Source organism: Aethalodelphis obliquidens, unplaced genomic scaffold (genome assembly GCF_003676395.1).
Source record: "Aethalodelphis obliquidens isolate GAN/ISIS:26980383/991018 unplaced genomic scaffold, ASM367639v1 scaffold72, whole genome shotgun sequence".
Classification (NCBI taxonomy): Eukaryota; Metazoa; Chordata; class Mammalia; order Artiodactyla; family Delphinidae; genus Aethalodelphis; species Aethalodelphis obliquidens.
In genome coordinates, this window is record NW_020838016.1 from 10,436,856 (window position 1) to 10,455,189 (window position 18,334).

Genomic DNA, 18,334 nt, shown 5'->3' on the forward strand with positions numbered 1-18,334 from the left:
TGAGAATGTGTCTCAGTCCTGTGTAATTTAGTGACTCTGACCTCGAGAACGTGACAAGAATGATGCCCACTATTAATGTTGTTTTTCTTTAAAAACACAAAATATTTCCTGGCATGTAATTGTTTTTTTTTTTTTTCAAAAAATACTTGATCCTGTGCAGTATTTACACTTACATCATTTCCCATTTATAATTCTTGTTTCAGTGTGTTGGAGGAAAAAAAAAGGTGTTAGGTAGTTCTTCTAAAAAACTCAACCAAACAATAACAATCAGAACATTCTAAGCTATTCTGAACGTAAATTCTGAAGGTAGTAAAACTGGTGAGAGATGATTTATATAACAGCTGGATAAAGGAGAGGGAATCCAAGAAAATGCTTGAGTTTTTTGTCTGTGTTAACAGTACAGAGCGGACACTGGACATGGATTAGGTTTGCAGGGGAAATTCCTGAGTTTAAGGCATATGTGTGGGGCTATCAAGTAAGTTGCATCTACATACCTGGAGTTTGACAGAGGTTTAAATTTGTGACTTATCTCTGTTTCCCTGTTATTTTAGTCCAACAGTATAGATGGACAGTTAGGAATAGAGAACAGAGTGAGAAGAGGGCCTTGGATAGAATCTTGATTAATCCCAGCATTTAAAGGACACAGAAAGATGAGCCTGAAAACGATTGGCCAGAGTGACAGGAGGAAACTCAAAGAGAGTGTTGAGTCAGGGAGGACAAGGGAAAGAGCATGACAAGCAGGGAGCCATCAACAGTACCACATGCTGTGACAAAGTGAGAGAGTGGCATGGACATATATACGCTACCAAACGTAAGGTAGATAGCTAGTGGGAAGCAGCCGCATAGCACAGGGAGATCAGCTCGGTGCTTAGTGACCACCTAGAGGGGTGGGATAAGGAGGGTAGGAGGGAGGAAGATGCAAGAGGGAAGAGATATGGGAACATATGTACATGTACAACTGATTCACTTTGTTATAAAGCAGAAACTAACACCATTGTTAAGCAATTATACTCTAATAAAGATGTAAAAAAAAAAAAAAGACACGTCAGAAGAGAACTGAAAAATATCTGTATGGTTTAGAGATCTGGGGGTCATTGTGGACCTAACAAACTGCTTTAGTAAAGTGGTTGAGATGGAAGCCAGAACTGAGTGGGATGAGGACTGAGTAAAAGGAGAATAAATGGAGACAGTGATTATAGTCATTTTTTTCTGAGAATTTAGACTTTAAAATGGAAGGTGAAAGAAGATGATTGATGAAGGGGTTGTGAGGTTACTGAAAGTTTTTATTTATGTAGTTGGTGTTAAATGGTTAAGACTTCTTAAGTTTGGGGGGGAGGGATAAATTGGGAGTTTGGGATCGACATATACACACTACTATATTTAAAATAGATAACCAACAAGGACCTACTGTATAGCACAGGGAACTCTGCTCAATATTCTGTAATAACCCAAATGGGAAAAGAATCTGAAAAAGAATAGATTATGTATATGTATAACTGAATCACTTTGCTGTACACCTGAAACTAATACAACATTGTTAATCAACTATACTCCAAAATAAACATTTTTAACAAGTCATTTCAAAAGATTTAGTTGAGAAGGAGTGGTTGACAATATAAGAAAAGAGAAAGTGTGGAAGTAGGTTGTTTTGAACGTTTGACAGATAGATGAGAGGAGTTCCCATCTAATGGCTTCTATTCTCCATTAGCCTCCTCTCTCTATTAGGAGGGGAGCTCATTTGTTGAGAGCAAGATGGGAAAGTTGGGGCTTCTCTGGTGGCGCAGTGGTTGAGAGTCCGCCTGCCAGTGCAGGGGACACGGGTTCGTGACCCGGTCCGGGAAGATCCCACATGCCGCGGAGCGGCTGGGCCCGTGAGCCATGGCCGCTGAGCCTGCGCGTCCAGAGCCTGTGCTCCGCAATGGGAAAGACCACAACAGTGAGAGGCCCGCGTACCGCAAAAAAAAAAAAAAAAAAAAAAAAAGATGGGAAAGTTGGAGAATTGAAGTTTCAGGAGAGCAGACATAGGTTTGAAAGAGTAATTAAAGATCAAAGTTATGAGAGTTGTGAAGTAGGAGAGTTGAGCAGTACAGATCCATTTGAGGTTGGTATTCAACAGTTTAATGGAGAAGAAGTCTTCCCAGGTGTGTAACTCTAACAGGGCTCAGCGACTCAGGTGCAGTTTCCCCCAAAAGCAGAGAGTTGGGTCCACCACGGCTTGGGGTTTTGTCAGATGGGTGTACCAAAAGGATAGTGGACAAAGGAATCTAGAGTGCTTGGAAAGGTGTTATTGAAATGATGGAGCATGGATTCCAATCTAGGTAAGTAGAAAAGTGGGGAAAGGATAGACCTTAGTGAACTGGAGTCTCTGTCACATGAAAGAATCGTCTCATCTATGCATATGCCCCCCTTAATATAGCTTGTCTACAGAAGGAGGAAAAATAATGTCTTATTTAAAGTTATAGATATTTAAGTTCACTGAATATAAAGAATTTCTTTTTGATTAAACTAAAGGGCAAAAGAGAACTAAATCCAATTTTAACTACTCCCTCTCCCTTCAAATTTGTAGGAAGGTCCAAGCACAGACAAAACGGATTTCAAAGACAAGCTCAGACTTGTATAAATTCTTATCTGAATATAGATTTCTCCCTATATGCCAGTTAAAACTCTCTCAGCATAATAAATTTGTGGGAAAAATGTTCTCTTTTCATTTGGCTAAGGGTAAAGGAACACCACTGTGTACAAAGAACTGGAGACCAGACGAGGAAAAAAAGTGGAGAGAGAGGATGAAAAGCATAACTTTACTCAAAGGGGAACCTCATTTAATTTTTCCATTATTCTCATCAAAATGAGTGCTGAGCCAATTGCAAGAGAAAACTGATACTTGATGTTGTAAAAAATACACTTAAAAATAATCATACTAAAGTCTCATTTCTTTCTCAGCACTCTGTGGCCTTTTTGTATTATATTATTTTTATTAAAACCTTTGGATAAAATGAAAAGAAAAAGAAAACACTAGCTATTAGAAAACAAGAGAAAAATCGTGAGAAAAAAACATTACATTCAATCTCCACAAAACTTTTCAGATGACTGTTGTCAATTTCCTTCACCAAATAATAAGTAATATCACAGCCAAGGGCAAGTCTAACTTTTCTTTTTTTCCAGAAAGGAAAGTGACTAGTTATTCCGGAAAAGCAAATGAAAGGAAACGGAATTTCTCCTCACCAGCTAAACCTCAAATAAACAAAAAGCATCTAACAATCCAAGGACATGAACTTGGACCTGGTAGGGGACATAACTGAAGCAATTGCTAGAACCGCAGAATGTGCCCATCTGTGAGCCTATGAGATAATGGATAGCGTTTTTCTCAGCAAGGAGCATCGAAGATATATTTCATCATTGAATTTGGTCATGTACTGGTTCAAGAACGTTCCCAAGCATGGCAACTAATTTAGGGCTTTAATAGAGAAGCAACTTTATGTATGGTTTAATCAGATGGCTGCATGGGAAAGGAGCATTTGTTTGCGTTAACAAATGGAATGATGAGACAGATAAAAGGGGAAATCAAGAAACTCACTCAAGGAAACAGATACGTGAAGGAATAGAAGTGAAGTTCAAAATTCCTCCGAAGAGAATTTGTTATAAGCACTTGTAGGTGTTTTCGGCTAAACCAGAAATCAAACGGCAGCTACTCCCAGCTGAAGTCCAGAGCGATAAAACACAGATAGGGAAAGAGCCCCTGGATGGGGGTGTCCCATGCCCAGGGTTTCAGTCCCAGCTCTGCTGAGCCTCAGTTTCCCTACGTGTAAAGAGAGAGGAGCCTCCTGCTCTGTGCGAGAACGAAGAGGCCACCACCGTTGTCATCTGCCCACTTTTTTTTTTTTTTTTTTTTTGCGGTACGCGGGCCTCTCACTGCTGTGGCCTCTCCCGTTGCAGAGCACAGGCTCCAGACGTGCAGGCTCAGCGGCCATGGCTCACGGGCCCAGCCGCTCCGCGGCATGTGGGATCTTCCCGGACCGGGTCACGAACCCGTGTCCCCTGCATCGGCAGGCGGACTCTCAACCACTGCACCACCAGGGAAGCCCATCTGCCCACTCTTATCCACAGCCAGACGTAGCAGGGCAGCTATTTCTAACTCTGTCTTGAAAGAATTATTTCGAAACCAAGATGATGAAGAGGATCCAGTTAGAAAAAAAAAGGTGAGTTCATGGCTTGTCAAAAGGGATTAAGATTTCTTCCTTTGTTTCTAGCAGAAATAGGGTAAAACCAGGTCTTGCTGGAAGCTGGATGAGATGGTAAGCAGCTATTGATGGCAGCGTATTGGACTTTATTTCATTTCTTTCTTTCATTTTCACATATGCTTCCTGTGATTGAATCATAGAAAGTCACTATGTCAATTATTTACTTCCTGGGAGTCTAAGAAAGTACCTTTATTTACTACATGCCATCCAAATGGGATGGTACATCTTGTTAAGTCTGCAAGGATAAAAACATGACAAGTGTGCCCTATTTCTGAAAAATAGACTCCAAGTTTGCCACAGAGAGCCAGGAATGTCTTTCCTTTCTTCACTCAAAACCACGGGAGAATAAATACTCCTTTTCATAAAGGTGGCTTTTTGGGGGGCCAAATTCTCACAGGAGAATTTGTTTTAAGCACTTTCGTTGTGCAGTATGGTGTTGGTTGGAAGCATAAATAGACATACAAGACTGAAAAAATAAGCTCTAATTTCCAAGCCTATAAAGATAGTGGGGGTACTGTGTGGGAATCATGGGTTGTCAAAGCTCCGGGTTCCTGAACTTGCACGAGGAGTGCTCTGTGTTGGGGTAGTGGTCTCCTCGTTAAAGAACAGGCAGGGGCATTCCAGGTCCTCACAGCTAAGGAGACTGGGGCTGGGAGTGGTTGCCTCAAGCTCACATGGCCTGCAAAGCCAGGACCCATATTTTTCCTGCTTTGTGACCTCTGGGGCCCAACTGCATACTCTCTGATTTCTGGTTTAGCTGACTTTCTCAGAAGGAGCACTCTATTCACATCAATAATTGCTTGGATGTAATGCTTGCAATCATATTTTATGATGGAAAAACAGGCACGTTATTTTCATGGCCAGATGGGATTCCCCAAGGATTATTCGGATCATGGGGCAGGAGGAAGCCAGCTGCCCCAGGTCTCAGCTGACTGCAGCCATGGGAATCCTGTCTTCCCCCAACCCCTGGCTACTGGGTGACTTGAGTGGTACACATGTAGGAGTCCTATTTCTGTTCGCTTACTTCCAGTGAGGGACACCTGGCATTTTTGGACCACCGTTGAGCTGGAACAAAGTAATTTTGCCTAAAAAGCCCATAGGTGGGCTTAAAGCAGAGGGGCAGCGATAGCTTTTTTCTCCTGCAGACATAGGTGCTGCCAGGTCAGTCCCGGAAGCCCCTCTCTTTGAGCAGAGGCTGGGTAAGCCTCATCTTGTGGAACTAGGGAAAAGCTGTAGTGTGTGGTTAGGAAGGAGTGTGGAACACATCCATTCATATCCTTGAGTAAGAATAACAATAGCAGCCCTTTACTGAGGGCCTATTTTTTTAAGACCTTATTCTAGGTGTGTGTTTAACATTTTGAATCTTACAACAATCCTGAAAGATAGGTATTATTATCATGGTCATCATCACCATTTTACAGATTAGGAAATTAAGGTTCAGAGAATTCAAGTAGATTCTGCAGTGTCACACAGCTAGTAAGGGGCAAAGATCTAAACCCAGCTGTTTGACTCATCCGCCATGCTGCTCCAACCTAATGAGTTTGAACTTGACTTGGTAGGATATGGTATCAGGGCTGTATTCATAACATAAGTTAACCTGAGGTTTAATTTAAGCAAAGTCTACAAATAGAAGACAGATTGATGAGACTGAATTTTCACAAAATACTAAAATAAGTGTTTTCCCTCTTTTTGAGTAGAATTTTTTTTAAACATCTTTATTGGCGTATAATTGCTTTACAATGGTGTGTTAGTTTCTGCTTTATAACAAAGTGAATCAGTTATACATATACATATGTCCCCATATTCTTCCCTCTTGCGTCTCCCTCCCTCCCTCCCTTCCCATCCCACCCCTCTAGGTGGTCACAAAGCACCGAGCTGATCTCCCTGTGCTATGCGGCTGCTTCCCACTAGCTATCTATTTTATGTTTGGTAGTGTATATACATGATGCCACTCTCTCATTTTGTCCCAGCTTACCCCTCCCCCTCCCCGTATCCTCAAGTCCATTCTCTAGTAGGTCTGTATCTTTATTCCCGTCTTGCCCCTGGGTTCTTCATGACCATTTTTTTTTGTTTTTTTTAGATTCCATATATATGTGTTAGCATACGGTATTTATCTTTCTCTTTCTGACTTACTTCACTCTGTATGACAGACATCCACTTCACTACAAATAACTCAATTTCGTTTCTTTTTATGGCTGAGTAATATTCCATTGTATATATATGCCACATCTTCTGTATCCATTCATCTGTTGATGGACACTTAGGTTGTGTCCATGTCCTGGCTATTGTATATAGAGCTGCAATGAACATTTTGGTAGATGACTCTTTTTGAATTATGGTTTTCTCAGGGTATATGCCCAGTGGTGGGATTGCTGGGTTGTATGGTAGTTCTATTTTTAGTTCTTTAAGGAACCTCCATACTGTTCTCCATAGTGGCTGTATCAATTTACATTCCCACCAACAGTGCAAGAGGGTTCCCTTTTCTCCACACCCTCTCCAGCATTTATTGTTTGTAGATTTTTTGATTATGGCCATTCTGACCGGTATGAGAGGATATCTCATTGTAGTTTTGATTTGCATTTCTCTAATGATTAATGATGTTGAGCATTCTTTCATGTGTTTGTTGGCAATCTGTATATCTTCTTTGGAGAAATGTCTATTTAGGTCTTCTCCCCATTTTTGGATTGGGCTGTTTGTGTTTTTGATATTGAGCTGCATGAGCTGCTTGTAAATTTTGGAGATTAATCCTTTGTCAGTTGCTTCATTTGCAAATATTTTCTCCTATTCTGAGGGTTGTCTTTTGGTCTTGTTTATGGTTTCTTTTGCTGTGCAAAAGCTTTGAAGTTTCATTAGGTCCCATTTGCTTATTTTTGTTTTTATTTCCATTTCTCTAGGAGGTGGGTCAAAAAGGATCTTGCTGTGATTTACATCATAGAGTGTTCTCCCTATGTGTTCCTCTAAGAGTTTGATAGTGTCTGGCCTTACATTTAGGTCTTTAATCCATTTTGAGTTTATTTTTGTGTATGGTGTTAGGGAGTGTTCTAATTTCATTATTTTCCATGTAGCTGTCCAGTTTTCCCAGCACCACTTATTGAAGAGGCTGTCTTTTCTCCACTGTATATTCTTGCCTCCTTTATCAAAGATAAGGTAACCATATGTGTGTGAGTTTATCTCTGGGCTTTCTATCCTGTTCCATTGATCTATCTTTCTGTTTTTGTGCCAGTACCATACTGTCTTGATTAGTGTAGCTTTGTAGTATAGTCTGAAGTCAGGGAGCCTGATTCCTCCAGCTCCATTTTTCTTTCTCAAGATTGCTTTGGCTATTTGGGGTCTTTTGTGTTTCCATACAAATTGTGAATTTTTTTGTTCTAGTTCTGTGAAAAATGCCAGTGGTAGTTTGATAGGGATTGCATTGAATCTGTAGATTGCTTTGGGTAGTAGAGTCATTTTCACAATGTTGATTCTTCCAATCCAAGAACATGCTATATCTCTCCATCTATTTGTAACATCTTTAATTTCTTTCATCAGTGTCATAATTTTCTGCATACAGTTCTTTTGTCTCCTTAGGTAGGTTTATTCGTAGATATTTTATTCTTTTTGTTGCAATGGTAAATGGGAGTGTTTTCTTAATTTCATTTTCAGATTTTTCATCATTAGTGTATAGGAATGCCGGAGATTTCTTTGCATTAATTTTGTATTCTGCTACTTTCCCAAATTCATTGATTATCTCTAGTAGTTTTCTGGTAGTATCTTTAGGATTCTCTATGTATAGTATCATGTCATCTGCAAACAGTGAAAGCTTTACTTCTTCTTTTCCGAATTGGATTCCTTTTATTTCTTTTTCTTCTCTGATTGCTGTGGCTAAAACTTCCAAAACTATGTTGAATAAGTGTAGAATTTTAATTGCAGAGCATCTCCCTGTGAGAGAGCAGCTCGGGAGAAAAAACTAAGTTCACTCAGAGGTCAAGAGAACTGTATTTGCAAGGCAAGACTGGGCCAGTGGCTTGTTTTTCCCAAAGAACAGGCTCAGCAAGAACACAGAGCAGGTTCATATAAATAGGTTTCCACCTGTGGGGTTGTCAACCGCTTCTCCCCATGAGACTAGTCTTCCTGCCTCCTGTTTCTGTGACTGGCAGAAGCAGAGGGTTGGAACACCCCCAGCTACCCACAGCCCACCACTCCCTAATAACTGCACCTCCTGGCCCTTCCTCTCTGCAGCCCCAATACCCCCAGTACCACGGCATCAGATTCTATGGATTTGGGGCCAGGGTTTTCTAGCATCTGTCCCTTTTCTTTCTAGTCCCGTTGCCACTAGTCTCATTTAGGCCCTTGTGACTTCTCCCTAATCAATGCTGTTAAACCAATCTTTCTGAAACAGGATTCTCTCACTCCTGTGTCTACAAATCATCTGCTTCCCCATTATCTACTGAATCAAATCCAGACACCTTCACCTGATACTCAAAAGCTTTACAGATTTCCCTAAACACAGCTTTTTAGCCCCTTCCTCTCTCATGGCCAGCCCTACATGTGCCAAGCTGCCATCCTCCGTCTATCCCAGGCACAGTCTCACCTTCACGTGTGACCTTTGCTTTGCCTGGAAAAACTTACTAAGCATATCTTGCATTTGTTTGATATTTCCTAGTTTTCAAAGTGGTTTCACTTACCTTATTCCATTGGAAAATTGTAATTACTAAGCAGGGCAGATAGCAGATTAGAAAATATTGGCTCTGAGCAGGCCTAGAGCCTGAGGTTCCACAGCCGAGAGGCAGGACTAGGAGCCAGATCTTCAAATTCCCTCTCTCCACAGCTCTGGGTTGCTTTTCTCTCTCCTCCTTCTGCCTTTCCTCTGGCTCCCTCCAGTTTCTACTTGTCAAGTTCTGCCTTCTTTCCAAGTCCAGCTCAAATCCACTAGCACCATGAACTCTTCCAAAATAACCCGTAAGAGTCAATGGCTCTCCTTTCCATATGCTCTTACAGCTCCTCACCCAACTACCCTGGCACTTAAAGCAATTAGGTGAAAAGGCCTGAGAGTTCCAGGATAAGGGTTTGAGGTCAGCATAGATCAAGGTTTCAAGTCTTTTTGATTAGGATTTCCATTAAGAAACACATTTTATATCACAAAGTAGAGTGCACACACACACACACACACACACACACCCCTGAAACAAGTTTCATGAAACAGTATTTCTAATCCTGCAACGCATTAACATATTTCTCTAGTCTATTTTTTTTTATTATTATTAAAAAGTACTAGTTAGGAACCCAGTAAATTGATTTTGAGGACTAATGAGTCCTGGTCAGCAGTTTAGAAAACTGATTTAAATTTAATCTGTCATTCTAAATGGCCTAGACAACATTTTCAAAGATTTGTAAAAGACTGAGCTAGCAAGAGAATTATGTTCATTGGGGGTTTAATCTGTGATTCTTATCAGGAACACAAACACCTCTCACAAAGGCTAGGCCAGGAAGGAAGGGCCTCAGCTGGAGAGCACCAGCTTCTACTTGCTGGAAGGTCAAGAACAGGGATTTTTTTCCCCAGCTTTATTCAGGTATAGTTGACAAATAAAAATAGTATATATTTAAGATGTACAACGTGATGTTTTGATGTATGTATATATTGTGAAATGATTACCACAATCAAGCTAATTAACAAATCCATCACCCCATACATTTACATTTTTTTTTTTTTTTGGTGGTGAGAACACTTAAGATCTGCTCTCAGCGCATTTCAAGTATAGAATGCAGAATTATTAACTATAATCACCATACTGTACATTAGATCTCCAGAACTTACTCATCCTGCATAACTGGAACTTTGTACCCTTTGACCAACACCTCTTCATTTCCCCCAATTCTGCCCCTGGTAAACACCATTCTACTCTCTGCTTTTATGAGTTTGACTTTTTTGGCTTCCACATGCACGTGACATTATGCAAGGAGAGGCTTCCTAACAGGGGCTAATTGATGGAGGAACGGGATGCATCCATTTCACAGTGGATCATCTTCAAAAGAGAGTGTCAGAGATCTGGGGAGAAAGATTTCTCAACGAGGCACATCTGTAGACTGAGAGCAGATTTTTGTGCTCGTCATAATCTTGACTAGAGCAGGAAATCAGCTAGAATTTAAAAATAGTAAAAATGTAATAAAATTTTTTGTTTATATCTGCATAGTGAGTCTGAGGGCCTTCAGGCCTATAAACCCGTCAATGAAGTTAGTATCTTTTCAACTTTATGAAGCACTTGACGTTTGCAAAGTGCTTGTACAATTACCATAATGTTCATCTTCCAAACATTACAGTTCAGAGAAGGCCTGAGGACTTCAGACTGAGAGTAAAAATTTTTTAAAAAAAAGTAAAGGGAAAAGAATTGGTCAAGCTAAAGACCAGGCTTCTGGGCTTATGCTGCCAGAGCTGTTCAAGATGTGGTGTACCTGCTTCTGAGTAGGGTCCCCTCTTGCTGCAGTGCATGCAGCCAGCCTTGGCACGCTGCTCTTGGAAGCTCCAAGCATGATCTGCGTCTACATGAAGCAGGGGAGGGAAAGGCAAAGGGCTTGGCACCTGCAACCCAAGTGCTCCTGGTGTTGAGGGATGTAGGAAGAGGTGTTTGCGACTGCTGGGAAAGGGTAGTGAGGAAACAGACAAAGGAGTTATGGCCTTTCCTGTTCCAGCTATTAAAGGCTGTATGTATAAGCTGGAAATCAGCTCTGGCTATGTTTACAAGCAACAGGTCAGTGAAACTCAACACACTGGTTTACTTCCAGGAATTCCAAGGAAATGGCTTTAAGGAATGTCAAAGGCAATGCTTTGAGGATGTGTCTGTTTCCTCTGGAGAAAGGTTAGCTCTCCTGTGCTTCTTCCCCTCCATTTAAAATCATCAGTTACCACTGGCAAGTGGCTGACCCCAGGGCTGAGCGTAGCCTGAGGGCTGGTGGTGTTCGAGTGTATCGGTTTAGGAACAAAAGGCAGCCTTTTCTTTGGAAGTGATTTTTAATCCAACATTTTCTGTTAGATTAGTTCAAACCTCTGTCAGAAGTGCTCCCTTTTCTGACCATGGTTAGGTAACTGCAGTACCAGAAGCTGAGCTGAAAGACTGAGTTGGCTTTTGAACCAGAAAACGTCCTGGTAGACCCTAATCATTTCACCACCGGATTTTCCTTAGTGGAAGTTAAAAAAAAAATCAATCTCTTAATGAAACGATACCTTTCTATGTTAATACGCTTGTGTTTCGAAACACATATTGAGCGTTCCCAAATGTTTTACAAAGGAGAATGAGGACATTCCTGTCCTCATTTTTATCCACATAGAAAACGGGTGGGTGATTTTGAGAGCAACTGTCCAGCATCATCCTAAGTCTATTGTTCTCTCAGCTGCCCCCTTCCACACAGCCACGAGTTCTCTTCATTATAACAAGCCGGACTGTGTGACTCCGTGCTTAAAGCGCGGCATTGGTATCCTGCTGTCAGTAAGATAAAATCCATTTTCTTGACCGTGACACACGTGGTCCAGCCCAATCTGTCCACATGAGAACTCTTTAGTTTCACCTCCCACTGATCTAGCTGCACTGAATCTCTTACCATTTTCCAAATACCTCACACCCTGTTTGTGTCTCTGCCTGAGCTGTTGGGTTTTTTTTTGCGGTACGTGGGCCTCTCACTGTCGTGGCCTCTCCCGTTGCGGAGCACAGGCTCCGGACGCGCAGGCTCAGCGGCCATGGCTCACGGGCCCAGCTGCTCCGCGGCACGTGGGATCTTCCCGGACCGGGGCACGAACCCGTGTCCCCTGCATCGGCAGGCGGACTCCCAACCACTGCGCCACCAGGGAAGCTCTGCCTGAGCTGTTTTATTGCCAAAATGCCATTCACGTCCTCAGCCCAGTTCTTTACGGATTCTTACTTTTTTTCTCCACCTGGTTTCTAAGTTACTTCTGTGTGGCTTCTCTGATTCTCCAAAGCTGGTGAGTGCGTTGGCTACACCAGCCTCTGGCTTCCGTAATGCTTTTTGCTCATAACTTTTATATAGTTCTTAGTGCATTGGTGGCTGCTGTCTCTACCTCGTTAGGTTACTGGCATCTTGAGGGCAACCACCATTTCTTATTTATCTCTGTGACTTCAGAAGCCAGAAGACAGGCTCATATTTTTTTTCTAGGAAAGAAGTATTAAAACTAAAGTCATTTAAAACAATTAATGAAAATTTAAGCAAAATACTTGTTTTATTCCAGATTTAATATTAATAAATTAAATATTTAATTTATTAATATTAAATATTAATATAATATTTAGATTAAATGTTAATTCTGGAAACATTAAATGTGTAGGTACCTGATAAATGACTGTCAGACAGATGAATCAGATTTGCGACAGAAAGGAAACTTTAAAGGCTCTTCAGCCTGTGACACGCTGCCCTACCTTTAGCCATCTGAGTGACCAAAACAAAGAAATAAAATTAATACCAGTGGGAGAGAATTCTGATTGTGCTAGGTGTAGGGAATAAGAGTCTCCTCCTTTCTTCAAAGGCTGACACTATAGTTCTCTGGAGACCACCTGCTTTCTCTTCTCCCAGTTCTGTGCCTTACAGGAAGCCTTACTCAAGCTTCTCTGAGCTATTCGTGCCACACTTGTCATGGGACCATCCTCCATGGTATTCCCTCCATGCGGAACGCTTTCTTCACTTCCCATTGTTTAATTTCATGTTAGGAAATCCCAGTTCCTCCATGGACTCTTTCCCACATGATTAGAATAAGAGTAGTGATTTCTCCTGTAATCCCTTCTTCCATTCACCGCCAGCGCAGGTACCTCTTTGCCTGCTCTTATTTATGCGTTGAGAAGGTGTTATTATGGGTTGAGAAGGTGTTATCACCATCCACCTTGTGGAGTGAACTTTAATTAGGGCGGGGTCATGTCTGCCCACATGCCTTGTACTGTGTCTACCACGGCTTCACAATCAGACAAGGGCTGAGGACTGCTGTCCACGAGATAGACTTGGCCTCTGTCTCCCTGTCAGGTGAGAATACGTGAGACCGGTAGCCAAGGCTCCTGCTGCTAGGGTGTCTCTGGTAGCTCCCGAATTTGTTGGCAGCCTGTAAATGCCTTGTCTTCTACGGCTGAGAAGGAATGACCAAGTAGCAATTAAAGACAATTTAAGCAAAATACTCTTTTTTTCCCATGGGGAAGAAATATTGAAACTAAATTCAAAACTGGCAACATTAAGGTAATACATATGTTTTTGTCAGTCTTAACATTATTTCCTTCTCCTTTATTTCTAATAAAATGATTCAGTATGTACTGACCTAGAAATCTTCAAATGTAACATCACACTGCTAATGACAAAACATGATGGCTTCACCTGAAAGGTGCAATTAAAAGATTTCCTTTATCACAAGAATGTGCAAGAGGAATAATTATCATCAAAGGCTTGTATTGCTTCCATTGCTGGACAGGAAAATGGTTGCACTTTTCTATCAAGCGAAGATTGCTTTCTGTGGTGTAATTTCCAGAAAAATACTATGGGACGAAGTACTGTAACTTAGGAAAATTGTAAATGAAACAATCCCATGTGCAGAACAGGAGACACAAGGAAGTGCCGAACACCCAGCTACTTCCATCTACTCAAGATCAAATCAGAAGAATTGTGTCTGATTTATAGCCTGAGTGGAATCTTTTGTTTCTGGAGACTGAAGACTTTCCTATGGTATTAAAATAGGGCTGTTACAACAAAAAATTATTACAAGCATACAAGACCATAGATATTTTGGTCACTCAGAAATAATAAATGACAACGAATACCAAATACATTACATGATGCTGCCCTTTAAGAGAAGCAGACATCAACACGTAATGATGACAATAACAAAGCTCACATTTTTGAGCACTTATCTGAGTGCTTTAACTCATTTAATCCTCAAAACAAACCTATGACGTAGGGACTTGTATTATCCCCATTTTGCAGCTGAGAAATTGAGGCACAGAGAGGGTAAATAACTTTCCTAAAGTTACACAACTAGTAAGTGGGTAGGCTACAGTAGCAAATCAATAAATCCTGACCACTGAGCCAGATTTCCCTCTATTTGATGAAAACCAGTACTGGAATGTCTAAGTGTATCTTTCTTTATACCAAAGTCATTTCCTGAAAAGACATCTGTAAGTCAGAAACTCAAAGACAGAACCAGATTGGAATGTAAGCTCTGTGAGGGTTTGTCAACAGCTGTATCCCTACTGCCTAGTATAGTACATGGCCCGTGGTAGCCTCTTGATAAACATGTGATGAATACGTGAATAAATAGAGAAAAGAGGAGAGTCTAATACAGTGCTTTGCAATGAGAAAGTGCTCAACAGATTTTTTAAGTTGGATTTAAGGGAATTTGTTTTATGAATCCATTCGAGAAGCGGAGGATTCATCTTCTGATTTCCTGTTTGTGTAAATCCAGATTTTCATATTGTTTGCTTACAGTGAAGATGAAATGAGAAAGCATTCTCCGTCAAGAGAAATATTATTAAAACTTTTATGGGGGAAAAGGCAAAACAAATCAGGGATGCCCAAACTCTTGTAGAATCCTAGGATTATTGTAGAAAACTCAGTTATCGTCTTGGGAGCCACAACTTTTCACATTCATAGCAGAGTATCTAACATGTTTGGGCAACAATTCACAATGCCATGCTTGTAGTCACTTGTCAGGACTCCAGAAGAGATTAAGTCCAGTTATGGAATGTTTCAACATATTTAGGCCACAGGGTCTTAAGAAAATTGCACTATTTAACTGGTTTAAACATGTTTTGGCTCTGAGAGATAAGTGAACAGGTTACCATCAGTAGGAAGCTGTTTTAAGAAATAGCTAAATTTTCCAATGGATTTAGCCAAAACAGAAGATAATATTTATTATTCCCATTATACGGATGAAGAAACCATGGAAGACCCAAGTTACGACCTGAACAAAAGACAGCTCATGTTTCAAGGCACGGATACCACCCCCTACATTGGTTCTCACCAAACAGTCAAGGAATATAAGGATCCAGGAAGCTAGTGTTTTCTTTTAGTGAATTTTAATTTCATTTCACTTAGGTGCTGAGTCAAGGGCTGTCTACAAGGTCTTTCTACACTAGCATTTGTGAAGACAAGGAAGACCAAAAGTCAAGCTGCAAACCCAATGGATTAACCACCTGGGAGGGAGTGCCGGCTGCACTACTGCCCCATGCAAGCTCAGCTCCTCCCTATAGCCAGCTTCCCAGGAGGGAAGCAGTTATAATGCCATGTACATCCTCACATGGGATACCACTGGGGATGTATTTAGAGAGAGTCTTTAGAAAGCTGATTGCTTATGTTTCTTTCAAATATTTTGAAATATTGGTGCTTTCTGAAACCGCTTGTGGAGTTATCTGGTTACATTTTGCAAGTGAGGGTTACAAATTATTTCAATTCACGGCTCCCTAAAGAGTTCCCCCATTCAACTCTGGAGATGCCAAGGTCTCTCTTTCCTACACTAAGGGCCACTTGCCATTTCAAGGGGCTTTGGGGTCATGACTCATCTGAATGAATCAAATAAGCAAGACTTCATGAGAGTCAGCCGTGCCTACCTTGTTTGCTGTTCGCCTCAGTACCTCCTGTATTGCTTGGCACATAGTAGGTACTCAATAAGTTGAACAAAAGGCATCTTACTTACATCCTCTGCTCTCCCTCTGGCTTTCTACTTAAAGTAAAACACACCCTGCCTCCAGACTGGTGAAGATTTTGATGAGCCTCCCAAGAAGCTATCACTTCGAACTATCAATTGTATGCCAGGCACACTTAACAATAAGAGCATCACACACATATTAATGCCACCAGAGCTCACTGGATGGACTACCCGAACCACAACCCGTGGATTCTTCAGGTGGACACAGCCCACTCTTTGCTGATTACGAATGCTGCCTCCAAGTCCATCACTGACCTTGGGTGTGTCTTTTCCCTCCTTGGGGCTCAGTTGCCTCATCGATAAAACAGGAATCACAGAACTAACATTCCCTGTTCCTCTGAGAGTTTTTTTGCTAAGTGAACTCAAGTCATTCACAAGGCCACAGTACCAACCCAACAAATAATTCATAGATGCTTCAGCTAGTCAGAATAAGAAAAAAATGCAATGCAGTGATCATCATTTAAAGTGGAAATTGCCGCTCACAATATTCATACCTATGATTTAAAATAAGCATGACTGTGTGGGATATAACGAATTCTGTCAAGTTTTAGGAGGAAAGGGTTCTTTTCCCTTGTTTTTTTTTTGTTGTTGTTGTTTAAAGACTACGATGCCGTTACATTTAAATCCATGAAATACTTGTTTCCAAGGAGCATTCTGAGTGATCTGGATGTTCACGTTTATTTTTCCTGGAATGCAATCTGTCACACTTTGGTTCAGGAAGGGGTCTGGCATCTGCCACTTTCCTTGCCAGACTTTTTAATGGAAAACTCAAGAGCTGCAACATCTACACGTCTGCCACGGCCTTTCATTTTCTTGGTAACATCTCAGTGCACAATTCATTTCAAGCCAGTGATGGGAAGGAAGTCTCCATCCATGTGACTTTGTAATTCTGTTACTGTGTCAACTTGCCAATCCATTGTTATCTTTGTGCTATCTTTACACTTCTGTAAAATGTTGGCAACCACAGGATAACTCCTTATTTTCAGTTGATGTCGGCATACAGGAAGCGCTAAAAATGATTTTAGGCTGCCCTTTTTATTTTGGAAGAAGTCATTCTTATCCTCTGTCATTCACATTTGTAGAACTAATATATAAACATGCTGTTTTTTGTTTGTTTTGTTTTATTTGCGGTACGCGGGCCTCTCACTGTTGTGGCCTCTCCCGTTGTGGAGCACAGGCTCCAGATGCGCAGGCTCAGCGGCCATGGCTCACGGGCCCAGCTGCTCCGCGGCATGTGGGATCTTCCCGGACCGGGGCACAAACCCGTGTCCCCTGCATCGGCAGGCGGACTCTCAACCACTGCGCCACCAGGGAAGCATGCTTAAGGGGAGAGATGATAAATGATAGAATGGATAGAGACTGTAGAAAGTAGACAGTCCAGCAGCATCATTAGTCACCTACGAATAAGGCAACCTACGATTCCTATACCAGCTGCAACACTGCAAATCCAAGCAAACAGTTTTATCTGATGTCTTAAAATCTGAATAAGGGGGCATCAATTTCTAACCTTCTCATTAAAAGAGATTGTTAGTGAGGATGATAGGTGGCTCTAAATTCTGATTTCTATGTACAAATAAAATCAACACACAATCGGTGAGATAAGATACAGTCACCCAGACAGAGAATGGCTTCTAAACCAGAGCCAGGCTTGAGTATATGAGATCAGGTGTACGAATTAAACCTAAGGAAGGATGGACCAACCATAGGAAGGAGGTCAGTGAGGCAACAGGGATCCAGCTCTGCCGTGGTGGCTGTCCCTGCCCAGGGAGAGAGACCCTGCCGCTGGGGGAGGGGTGGGTGTGCACCCGGGGTGTGCCTTTTGGTGCCAAAGGGCAGCCTGCATGAAAAACACTAAGATTATCCCCTCTGCCTTGCTCTGCTTTCAGACTCACTTAGCAACCCTCAGATAATTCATTGGATTTTTCTGCTATATCAACGTTTTAGAGTAAATGTGCCCTGGATAGAAAATATTGCTTTCTTGCTTGATTCATTCATTCAGTGAATATTTATTGAGTGTCCACTATATGCCAAACACTGTTGTATGCTTTGATTACAGAGCCAAATCCCTGTCCGCAGGAAGCATACATCCTGGTTGGGGGAGAATATTATAACAAATGCAAAAAGTACACACAGTGTCAGATGGTGATAAGCATAATGGTGACAAATGAAGCAGGGAAGGGGAGAGGGAGTGCTCCTGTTGGGACGGCTAATTTAAATATGGAGCCAGGGGGCTTCCCTGGTGACGCAGTGGTTGAGAGTACGCCTGCCGATGCAGGGGACACGGGTTCGTGCCTCGGTCCGGGAAGATCCCACGTGCCGCGGAGCTGCTGGGCTCGTGAGCCATGGCCGCTGAGCCTGCGCGTCCGGAGCCTGTGCTCTGCAACGGGAGAGGCCACAACAGTGAGAGGCCCGCGTACCGCAAAAAAAAAAAAAA

General features: G+C 41.7%; 1 protein-coding gene across 3 annotated transcripts in view; it reads right to left on the reverse strand.

Annotated features, from left to right (window-relative positions):
• Positions 1–18,334, reverse strand: part of SLC9A9 (solute carrier family 9 member A9) — a 537,427-nt gene that overhangs the window by 75,589 nt on the left and 443,504 nt on the right. Inside the window, exon 15 of one of the 3 annotated variants that reach the window (XR_003429706.1) lies at positions 4,152–4,361. The exons of the other annotated variants lie outside the window; for them this stretch is intronic. The gene's annotated coding sequence lies outside the window, so the exon portion shown is untranslated. Of the gene's footprint in view, positions 1–4,151; positions 4,362–18,334 lie in introns of those variants that run through there. 3 annotated transcript variants of the gene reach the window in all.